We start from the raw sequence: 12,825 nt of genomic DNA, 5'->3' as shown, positions 1-12,825 counted from the left end.
GCTGCCCAACAAGTTGCGTAATTCACCTGGTGCCCCTGGTGGAGTGATTTGTATATTACCTAAGATGATTGTGTAGAAAAGAGAATGAGTGAGTTGCTTGGCCTCTTTCTTTCTCTTTGTTCCTTTCTTCCTACGGGCGGGTCAAAGAATAAAAACTTCATAAGCTGTAACTGGTCTGATACAGGTGAGTAGGGTGGTCATACTGGTCGTGGTTTTTGCATTGTGACTATGCAATAGACAAATCTGCTATTCAGTAGCAAGATCTCCTCTCTAGCAATGGCAGTGAGGAGTGGTAGCAAACCCCTGTGGCTTATATGGTTTTACAGTTAAGAGTTTTCTTTTGTTCCTGGAATGCAATGAATCTCGCCATATATCATTGTCTTTCAACTCGGACAGCCGAGTTTTTAGATATCCAATTTTCTATTCTCTCACTGGCTTCAGCCCCCCTTTGTTAGAACTCGTTCTTCTAGGAAGGGTGGTCAGGTGGGTTACTCCAAGCTGATTTAGGATACTTGTACCTCCCTGAACAATTGACAAATTTTAAATCAATTTGTATTTTTCATAGTTAACTAACCTGAAGCCTTAATGTTTACTGCCCACCTCTAGCTGCCCCTCTCTCTCTTCCTGGGTTGGGGGAATGACTAATGCATCACAAGATATTATGATTGGTCAACGACCAGCTTCCACCCCATATACGTATGAGTTGCTAGATGCCACAGATTCCTTGCTTTACAATCTCTGTTTTTAACCAGTTTCCTGCTGGTGCAAGATTATCCTATTGTTAAGACCTTAGGTTTGTTAGCTATGAAAAATATAAATAGTTTAAAAATTTGTAATTTTAAAAGTAATTTGCATTTTTTTCTTGGATATTCAAATGAGAGGCTGTTATTCATTGGAGCATTCTTTGACGTAAGCCGAGTTGGTCTTTGAATCTTGGTAACAAGGTAATTAACTGGTGGAGATAGAATAAGGGAGAGGGTGGTATAGCTGTTATTCATCTGACCTCAACACACACTTCTTCAGCAAGCAACATTGTCATTGTGGAGGGATTTCCAAGGCTAGGGACCATTGCCTGATGTTGTTGGGGTGACATATTGGTATCCATCTGGACCCTCCTCTGGCCTTGGGTTGTGGTCCCATGCTCAACCAATTTTGGCTTAGTTTTGTTTCTTTATCATTTTATCACTTCTTTCTTACTATTATATCAATCCTCTTCCTTTTCTTCTGGACCCCCTCATTATGGGACCACCTTGACGTGGTGAGGGGGCCTCTCGAACCTCAGGAATTTCTTCCCAGGTTCGAACCCAAGAGTCTCATATGACATATGTTTTCGAGTTAACTTCTGTGGACTTTCCCATTTTTGCCAAAATTTTTGAAAGCAAATAAATTAGAAAACATATGGCTTAACATGGAGTTAAATTCGAAGCTAAATAGTGAGAACTGTGGTAGAGCCATCATCTACCCAACAGTATTCAGACCTGTTTTTCAGGCGGAACTATTCTGTGGAGCTGGACCATGGATTCCAGGGGGGGCCCTGGTTCTACGAATAGAACTCTCGGCATTCTATCCAGTTTGCCCATTATGTGATTAGGATGGGGATAGTTGTATTAACATAATACTCTTAGTCCTAGCAAGCGGGTTCTGCTTACACTTGGGCCATACTAATCATGTTATGCCATCCCCTTTTGGGGTAGGGTAGGGATGCGGACATTTGGGAGTCCTTTCTCACTTGTGCCTTTGGCAGAAGATTTAACTTTGCGAAGGGCCAATGATATCTTTTCAAGATTTTTTTTTTTTATCTCGTCTCAAATTTATGAATACTGAACTAAATGATTTGAGTACCCCTGGGCCCCACGATGGAAAAACTCCGGCACAGTTATTGACTATTGGCACGTCCCTCCCGAATTTCCTTGGTACTGCCTCGAGTAGTGACTACTATAAATGATACAAAGGAACACTCTGTTCTAAGTAAAGCAGCAGACCCAGAAAACCAAATAGGGTGCATAAATAAAAAAGAAAGAAACAAAAATAAATTGGTAAACTCCAATATTGTAACAATAGAACCATATATGATGAACAATAATTCTGAATTAGAGACAAATAATCCTCCCAACAATGCAGAAAAATATAAAAATAATAGACAAGCAACATACATAAAACAAGGACCAAAAAGAAACAAAAATTACCGACTTAATCCCACATTGGTACATTTTGATAACCTCTTTGGACCAAATAACTGGTCAAGATTTCTAGTCCCCAAAGCTGACGACAAAATCTTAGCAGCGATACTAGAAAAACAAATTACTTATCATATATCCAACACAAGACATGGAATGCAGACATCTAGGACAATGAATGGCTTATCCAAGTAACCAATAAAAAGCAGTCCACTGCCTTTTCAAGTATAACAGAAATAAATAATATAAAAGTAACAATTACAAGCCACGAAACATTGAATTATGTACAGGGTTCAGTCATCCTACCCAATAGCGAGCAGGAGCTTCCTTCAAAACAACTACTGCTAGACTCCTTAAAATTGAGATATAACAATATTCATGATCTAGAAATATACTCTATTTCAAGTAGGAAAGACAAAAATAAAAATATCAACATTGCCAACATAAAATTTACAAGCCAAGACCTACCATTTAGAATAAAAATTCTCGGACAAAATAGAGAAGTTCGTCCTTTCATTCCAAAACCACTACAATGTACACAGTGCTCAAGGTATGGACACATACAAAAAAATGCCATAATAAGGCAATATGTGCAGTCTGCGCATCAGATAACCATACCACTAATTGGAACTGTAATCACCCAAAATGTGTTAATTGTGGACTAGCCCATAACGCAAAATCTAAAGAATGCTCATTTTACCAATACAACACAGAACTCCAGTTGTTCAAAAATAGGACAAGAATGTCAGTCATGGAAGCCAGACTATAGCTAAAAGTAAGAGAAGTTAATAATCCATCCAAAACCCCCACCTTTTCAAATGTGACTAAAAATTTAGACATGAAGCAGCAAAATAACAAACAACATAATATAAACATAGAAATTAAATTCCATACCAATGATACTAAAACCCAAAATAAAAGAGAGATACCAACCAATACCACCACTTAACAGATCATTCACTTATCCATGGAAAGGAACTTCCAATGGAAGAGGAGTTAAATGATGATAATCGAACTGACAAAAAGAAAAGAACACTGGAACGAACCCCACCTAAGGGGAAAAAAGTGACTATTGAACATTTCAATCAATCCAAAGAAACTCCAACTACACCATGAGAACATTTTAAAAGATATATACTAACTTCATCACTAGTGGAAATACACAATTACCATCAATTTCAATCAAACAGCCAACATCTGGACAGTAAAGAAACAATCACTCTACAATTCCTATCAAATAATGTTAATGAAAATCATACTATTAAACCAAACCAAAATATAACTCACCCCCCAAATATTCCATTAACAACAACAAAATAAATAAACCCTCAAACCGACAGTCCTTATCACTACAGAAAAGGACAAATAGAATTACAAAACCAGAAATTTATAAAGCTAGATCAAATACTTTTGAACCAATAATCACCACACATGCTTCGTATTGTGGGTGTAATGAGTTCTTCGTAGATACATATAACTAACTAACCACCAAAACACAGGACTCAGTACGAAATTGTATAGGCAATTTTATTAAATTAAGGAAATGCCCTTCAACACACCAACTGAGAACGAATTATGTTCTGAATCCTTAAAATACAAAAAAGAAATTATAAAATAAAAAAATAGACTGTTCAATTATGAAAAACAAACAACTGCTGAACCTAATAACCAACGTACAAATACAACGATTAAAAAACTCAAATAAATTCATATGCATATAAACTACGAGGCAAAGTAAGATCCGCAATCAATTTACAGAATTTAACACCAATTCCTCCCAATAATGGAATATAAAATTATTCAATGGAATATAAATGGTCTCTCAGCCCGACTACGTCTGGGTGAATTACAAAGAGTCATACGAGACCACAACCCAATGTGCACATGTCTACAACATATAGGAAGTAACCCGACAAGAAATCCAACACTATAAAATTGCCTGTTATTCACCAACTGACGGTGGAAATTAGGCACAGCTATATATGTTCATAATAGCATAACATATGAAACTTGCAACATACCATCTATGCCATATCAAACAACAGCTATTAAACTGTATATGCCTGACAAAAGTAAAATCACTATTTGTAATTTACATAACCAACCAAATTTCAATGCAAATTTTAGTAATTTTTCTGAACCTATTAGCAAAAGTATACACGAACCCCTTCTTATAGTAGGAGATTTTAATGCACATAATCCATTATGTATGGGATACTAATAACCCCACTAACATATCCGGAACCAACATACAAAAAACTATAATGAATCACAACCTGTGTTGTCTCAATGAAAGTGAAGTAACAAACATATTTTTCAAATGCACACCTAACCTTTTCCTCAACTGACATATTATTATGTTCAAATGACGTAGCCGAGAAATTTGAATGGAATGTCCTAGACGATTCATACACAAGTGACCATTTCCCAATCATTCTCAACTACTGAAGTATTATCAAAATATTGCCCCCTACAAGATATAATATCCAAAAAGCTAATTGGGATAAATATTTCCTATACACTCGAAACATACCACCAATCCCACATAACGAAGATCACAACACTACATGTGAATCCTTCTCAAATGCTGCAGATAAAAGCATTCCAAAAACCAAATCACATTCCACAAAATCCCGTCCCATTGAGGAATCCAATCTTAACAACCTTAAGTAAAATAAAACATATATCGAGTCACAATCTTAAGACTCAAAACTCACCTTAAATCACTCAACAAAATGCCCTATAATATAAACATATTAAACAAAATAGTTATAACAAACATAACAATTAACCACATTAAACCACTATATAACAAATATACAGTCAAATCGCACCATGGAAAGAATATGTCTCAAACATATCTTCAAACACATCCACAAGGGATATCTGGCAAAAGATAAGGAAAATCAATGGAAAACATGTAAGACCTCCAAGAAATGCAATACATCTAAATGGAAAAATATACCATGAAACTTATGAAATATGAAATATAATTGGAAAGCATTTTTAAAACATCAGTGCTTACTCTAGCCTAGATATGCATTTTGAAAATATCAGAAAACAAAAAGAAAATATAATACTCAATTTTGAAACTCCTGAAGACCTGGAATATAATTATATTTTCAACATGGATGAACTAGATAATGCCATCAACTCATGTATTCCCTCCGCACCAGGATATGATAAAATATCCCTTGAAATGACAGAAAAAATAGCTCCTATAGCTAAATCATATATATTAAAATTTTATAATAGTATCTGGATAAAATATGTCTCTCCTGATAAATGGAAACATGCCATAATAATTTCTAATAAATAAACCAGGAAAGGATACAAGTAATCCATCCAATTATAGACCGATATCCCTAACAAGCTGCCTATACAAAATCTTAGAAAAATGGTTAATACACGATTAACGTATGTAATAACCAAAGAATCCATTTTAACACCAACACAATCAGGTTCAATAGCTAGCAGATCAACCCTAGATCCCTTAACACATTTAGAAGATCATATCAAAAAAGGATTTGAAAAAAAAATAACGGTAGCTATATTTTTTTATATAGCAAAAGCATACGATACAACATGGAAACATAACATCATGCAAAAACTCCACTCCAAGGGACTAAGAGGCCATTACTAATATTTATTAAGAACTTTTTAACAAACAGAACCTTTCAAGTAAGAGTAGAAAATTCCTACTCAGTAACCTATAAACTGGAAGAAGGAATCCCTCAAGGTGGTGCCTTGAGCTGTACATTGTGATGTAAAAATCAGTTTATATGTTGATGACTTTGTTATTTACTATACGAGTAGTAATTTGAGACATGCTCAGAGAGTTCTCAGTACTGCCATTTCAAATATATGTAGTTGGACAAATTCAGTTGGATTTAAATTTTCAACTGATAAAACAAAAACAATCATCTTCTACCAGACAAAAGATGGCAGAAGAACCAAACAATCAAACTTCACCTTTATAGCACTGAAATACAACTTTGTACAAAAATGAAATATCTAGGAGTGATATTTGATCAACATTTAAATTGGCAAGAGCACATCAAATACATTAAAGCCAAGGGCATCAAAGCCCTTGCCATATTGAAAAAGTTATCACACACTAATTGGGGAGCAAAGTGAGACATCTTACTAATGATATATAAGGCAACAGTCTTATCCATAATAGATTACTGCTGTCCAATATATTCATCCGCCTCAGAATCTGCATTAAAAACTCTCGATGCAGTGCACCATGAAGGCGTGCGATTGTGCACAGGAGCATTCCAATCGTCCCCAACAAACTCGCTTCTGGTAGAGGCAGATGTGTTGCCCTTGAAACATCACCTCAATTTAATAACAATGCGAAGAGGTCTTTCACTGCAAGCGGGATCGTCTCCTGCAGCTGACTGCTTTCAAAATTGTAATCCAGTAATAGAAGTTAATAGTACTAGCTCTTTCCCAAAAAGAGCTAAATACATAATGAACGTGCATAACACAGATCCAATTTTTCACCCACAAATGGAATTGCCACCACCGTGGATTTTAAAAAGAATAAAGATATGTACCTCCCTGTCTTACCTGCTTAAAAACCAAATGACAAGCACAGAAATGTACCGCCATGCTTTGGAGCACGTTAGAAGAAAAGGAAACAAATTCACTTTATATACAGACTGCTCTAAAAATAATGTTGGAGTAGGAGCATCTGCATATTCGAAAAATATGTTAATCAAAAGAAGCCTTCCTTTAATATCATCAATATTTACTGCTGAAGTCACAGCCATACAGATGGCTCTTGATATGATATCTGAGGCAAAAGCAGGTGTGTCTGTTATTTTCAGTGACTCACGTAGTGCTATAGATGCTATAAGACAGTATAAATCAGTAAAACAAATAGTGCAGGAAATACAAATAAAAATTCATCAACTCCTCCAGTCAGGATTATCAATAGAAATAGGCTGGATTCCAGCACACGTGGGAATAAAAGGAAATGAAAATGCAGACTCAACTGCCAAATTAGCCTGCATTATTCCTCCAACAATTACACATGCCCCAGTCTCAGACTGGATAACATCTGTTAAATCATTGATATACCAGGATTGGAAAAGAGAATGGGCCTTAGAGCCAACCACAAATAAACTTAAAAACATAAAACCTGAAGTGTATGCATGGAGGACATCCTCACAAAAAGAAAGATCAAAAGAGGTGATCCTAACAAGGCTCCGTACAGGACACACAAGATTCTCGCATGGTCACTCGATGTCAACACCACACGCTGACCCAATAAAGTGTAATAGATGTCAAACACCCATGACAGTGCAGCATTTACTTATTGAATGCCCAAATCGGACCCAACAAAGATCAATTTATCTACGGAATTAAAAAATGAAAAGTATTTTTGCTGAAAGCAAAGATTTTTCAATAAACATCATCATAAATTTTTTAAATAAGACAGGTTTCTTAAATAAAGTCAAATTTGTTTTATTTTACTTTTTTATTTATTTATTTTTCTCAGAATTAACCCCTGAGAACCAGCCCAAGAAAAGTCTACTTGAGACTCAGAGGTCTGGAAAAACTAAGCCCTATTAATAATAATAATAATTCCTCTGGCCCCTCAATCCCGTAGGTGTGTGTCCATGCTGAGAGGGTAGAAGGCCAACTTCGGATTGGTCATGAATGGCTTTCTGGATGCCATAGGACACAGTAACCCTGAATTTTTTTTCTTTTTGCCCTTACTACTTCATGTGGGATTCTCAAACACTGGATGACACTTCCACCCCAGCACACACTCAGACCCACATGGTCGTTAATGTTAATTTAATTAACTTGAGGGGTTGAGGACTGACTCCTCTCACAATCAGTTCCTTGATTTTTTTGGATTTTCAGACTTGGCGAGTTCTGTGACCACGAGCCAGACTCCTCACCCCTATCCTCAGCTGCCATGTCACCAGTCATCTCCCCCTCATTTTGGGACCACCTTGACAAGGTGAGGGGGCTCTCGAACCCCAGGAATTTCTTCCTAGGTTCGAACCCAAGAGTCCCATATAACATTATATTTGTTCCGATGCCGTATACTTAGCCCGAACTACTTATAGGAAAATCCTGGATGTCAATCCGGTACTGACCAGAAAAAACTGGTTATTCCCTCCTGACCCCCAGCCAGGTATGCCACAGGGTCGAAGCTCACGACCCCTGACCTGCAGTCCTTTCCTGGTCGTTGTAGCATTTACAAGCTCCAGCTCATCGTCCGTTTACCGGCCCGTTTCCTTTGTCGTCCTTGTGTGTTAGTGTGTGTGCCGTGTGTGTATAGTTTTGTGTTTCTTATGGAAGCTTCATCACAACGTCGTTGTCCAAGTCCGGAGGGCAGGACCTGTGGGTCTTTCCTTTTGCCTGTTAAGATTGATCCCCACACTTTGTGTAGTAAGTGTCGGGGTCGCCCTTGTTTGCGAGGAGATACATGTGGTGAGTGTGTCGCGTGGTTAGATCATCAATGGGATCTGGTCGCTACCAAGTGCAAAAAGAAGCCTCGTGCCCCATCCAAGAAGGCTTCCTCGGAGGATCCACGAAGCAGGAGCACAAGCCGTGGCCTGGGAGGCCCATCACCATCACCTGCTCCCTCTCAGGGTTCCCCGGAAGGGCTTCAGGAGTGTTCTCCCTTCCCCTCCCAGCGAGGGGACCTAGGTGAGTCCGTTGCCGGGTCTCCGCAAATGGCGGGACCCGAGGAGTCTGTGTTGAGTGGGGTTCTGGCAGGCAGTTCTTTTTTACAGGAGTGCTGGGCACATAGTGGCCTGTGGGGCACACCTTCCATGGATGCGTTAGTTGCGGCGTTACGCACCATCAAGAGCTCACTGCCAGCAGTGGAGTGCGCTGCTCCGGAGCAGAGTACACTGCTCGGTCCCCCCAGGATCCTCATGGAACTCTCCTCCTCCTCCTCCGCGCTCCCAGCCACCTCCCTGGAAGTGGGAGATCATTCAGGTAGATGTCGGGAGACGACGGATTCTTCGGGTGTCCCCCCAGCCCCTTGTCGGGCACTCCCCATATGCTAGGTAGGTCCCCCCTAAGGGAGGAGTTGGTTCTGTTGTGGGGCCCCTCCTTTCCCCCCACCGGGTTGGAGGCTCTCGCTGGCAGGGTGCGCTCCCAGGGGGTGTCCCTACCCGGTCATTCTCACCCCGATTACCCCGCCCGTTCACCCTGGAATAGGAGTTGCCACAGAAGAGACAGGAGGAGAAGCGGATCTTCAGAAGGGAGATCGTCGTCGGGCGGTTCTGCTTACAGGTATTCGAGGAGACACGACTGTTCCAGGAGGAGATACTACGGGAGGAGTCGAGGGCGTCCATTCTCCTTCTCCCCGGAACGTAGGTCCAGATCACGTCATCGTAGCCAGGACTGCAGGGTTCGGAGTAGGAGCTACAGTCGCCGGGACAACTCGCAACGTAGATACCATCGCTTGTGGACCTCCTGGTCCCTGCAATCGGTTCCCAAACGCGCCGCTCCCACAAGGTCCCCCTGAGTGGGGGCCCCTCCCCCCCTCTTCCCAGGGGTGTCCCCATGCGGCTCCAGTGGATCCCATGTCTGTTCCGGTGGCCCCTGCAGCACTGGCTCCTGCCGGCTGGGCTCTGTCCAGCTCAACACCTCCGCTCCCTCCCATCACACAGGGGGAGCAGAGTGTGGCGCTCCAGCGGCCCCCCCCAGCAGGGCTCCCCCTTCGTCAGGGAGGTGGCCCATGACAGCCCCTCCAGGGTTGGGGCAGGGCACTTCGCCCTCGGGGGGGCCTCAGTTACCAGTAGAAGGTGCCGGTTCGGTTCAGCATCCCACTCCTCCCCGTCCCCGCATCCGGTGGTGGGGCCGGTCGCAGCAAGAGAAGACCTAGAGGAGGACTCCCTCGTGCTTAAGTCTGCAAAACTCCCTGGAGGTCCAAGGGGCCATGGACGAGGGAGCAACATTCCGTAGGGTCCTCGGGATTATCCTGGCGCAGAACAGTTTGGCGAAACCGCCTGCCCCCGCCCCCCCCCCCCCCCCCCCCCCCCACTCCAGGAGACTCTTGGTGGTAGATCGCCTTTTCGGAGGGAAGGTAGAGTTCAAACCTTCCCTATCCCTTCCCCAGGCCCTCTACTCAGCCGAGGCACTTGCATGAAAGTGGAGGAGGTGGTGGCAGGACCCAAGATTTTCCTAAGGCCCCTGGGATCCCTGAAGCTTCTTCCAGTGGCCAAAGCCAGGCAGAGGAAGTTGTACGCACCGGAGGGCATGAGTTTAGCTCCTAAGACGGTAGAAGGCCCCCTCACAGCCCTCTTGCCAGGCAGTTCGGGGAATAGGTTGTTGACGGGCCCCGTGACATTCTCCCAGCAGGAAGCCATGGCGATGGAGTCCACGGCGTGGACCTCCATTCATGTTGCGTCGTGGTTGGACCACTGGATGGGGGCAGTCACCTCCTTTACTAGAGATAACGATCTGCAGGACGAGAACAAGTTGGCCTCCTTCAAGGAGTTGGTGTTGTCAGGGGGCAAGTCCCTGGGATTCCTGACTACCCAACTTCTGACACAATGGACGAACTGGGTCCTGAGGCGTAGGGATGCAGTTCTCGCTCGACTCCCGAGGGGTTTCCCGGACAGGGAGGTGAAGGCGCAGTGGAACGCCCCAGTGTTGGGCAAATCCCTGTTTCCCAATCACCTGGTAGAGGAGGCCATTGAATGTTGGAGGAAGGCCAACCAGGACTCCGTAGTCTACAGGGCGTCGTCCTCGGGCAGACAACCACCGTCGAGGTGTAACTCGGAGATGCAGAAGGCAAGACAAGGACCCAGAGTTGGGGGTGGAGCCCCTGTGGGTATTTCGGAACCTTCTACAGGAGGATGGGGCCATCAAAGGGCTCAGCCCTCCTCCAGGACCACTAAAGCCACCTCCTCCGCGTTTAGGGCCAGACCCACTCCCTCTTGCAAGGGGAAGGGCGGCTGCTTCCCCAGGAGGAAGTAGGAGGCGAGACCTCCTACCCGACTTGACGCCTCGGGTGAGGGGGTGCCTCTCCCATCATTGGTGGGACTGGGCAGGATCTCGGGGCCAATCCCTGGACTGTCCAGGTCCTCAGGGACAGTTACCAAATCCCCTTCCTGAACGGGAAGCCCCCCCTGACGGAGGAATCGGACAGAGGGGTTCAGCCTCCGGATCCCCAGGCACGGGGAGGCTCTTTGGCTGGAAGACCTATCTTTGTTGGAGAAGGGAGCCCTCCAACAAGTGACCACCCACTCCCCGGGGTTCTTCAGCCGCCTATTCCTTGTGGCGAAAGGAATCGACCTATCCACCCTCAATATGTACGTCCTCAAGACCGATTTCAAGATGGAGACCCCTCGCTCTGTTCTGGCAGCCCTGAGGGAAGGGGACTACATGCTGTCCCTCGACCTCAAGGACACGTACTTCCAGATTCCAGTACACCCCTCCAGCAGGAAGTACCTACGCATAAGGTGGGAGGGAGCCACATACCAGTTCAGGACCCTCTGTTTCGGCCAGTCCACGGCACCGCAGGTTTTCACAAGGGTATTCTCCCTTGTGTCCACCTGGGCCCACAGGAAGGGCATGCGCCTCCTGCGGTACCTGGACGATTGGCTACTCCTTTCCTCCTCAAAGGATAGGTTAAGGGAGCAGAGGGACGAACTCCTGACCTTCTGCTCTTGTCTGGCTATCGTCCTGGACTGGGAGAGGTCACACCTGGAACCCACGAACAGGATGATGTACTTGGGTATGGACATGGATACGTGAGTGCCAGGGTGTTCCTGTTGGAGGATTGAATTTCCAACTTCAGAGACGTAGCGACCTCCTTCCTGACAAGGGCACCCAGACCAGCGCGGGTATGGCAGAGGCTGATAGGCCACCTCGTCTCCCTGGAGAAGTTAGTGCCCCATGGAAGGCTGAAATGAGGCCCATCCAGTGGAACTTGAAGGCCCTTTGCTGGTGGTTGGATGATGTGAACCTCCGGCGGGGGTTCCCGTTGGTGGACGTCCCTCCGGAGATGCTCCTTTTCACAGATGCATCGATGGGGGGCTGGGGAGTGCACCTACAGACAGAGATGATTGGGGGCAAGCGGTTGGAATGGGAGGAAGGACTCATATCAACAACCTGGAGCTCCTGGCCATCCTCAAAGCTCTCCAAGCCTTCGAAAACAGCCTGAGGATCAAAAGGGTGGCAGTCATGTGCGACAACGCCACCGTCGTTGCCTACGTCAAAAAGCAGGGGGGTCTGAGATCGCGACCCCTGTGCAATCTGGCGGAGACCATTCTGGAGTGGGCAGAGAACGCCGGGCTCTCCCTGTTGGCGAGGTTCATCACAGGGAAAAGGAATGTGATCGCCGACGGACTCAGCAGACGAGGGCAGGTCCTAGGAATGGTCCCTACACCCAACAGTAGCGGGCGAGCTGATTGGCAGGTGGGGCTCCCCCTCCATGGATTTGTTCATGATGAACTTAAACCGCAAGCTCCCAGTGTTCTGCTCCCCAGTCCCGGACCTGACAGCGGTGTGGGAAGACGCGATTCAACACCCCTGGGACGGACTAGACCTCTACGCCTTTCTCCCCTTCGGGGTCCTCAGGCAGGTCCTCAATCGCCACCGAACATCCAAAGCAACGGTCATGACCCTCGTTGCCCCCAGGTGGCCTGACAGGGACTGGTTT

The sequence above is a fragment of the Macrobrachium nipponense genome, chromosome 17 (genome assembly GCF_015104395.2).
Source record: "Macrobrachium nipponense isolate FS-2020 chromosome 17, ASM1510439v2, whole genome shotgun sequence".
NCBI lineage: Eukaryota > Metazoa > Arthropoda > Malacostraca > Decapoda > Palaemonidae > Macrobrachium > Macrobrachium nipponense.
This window is presented reverse-complemented; position numbering follows the sequence as displayed.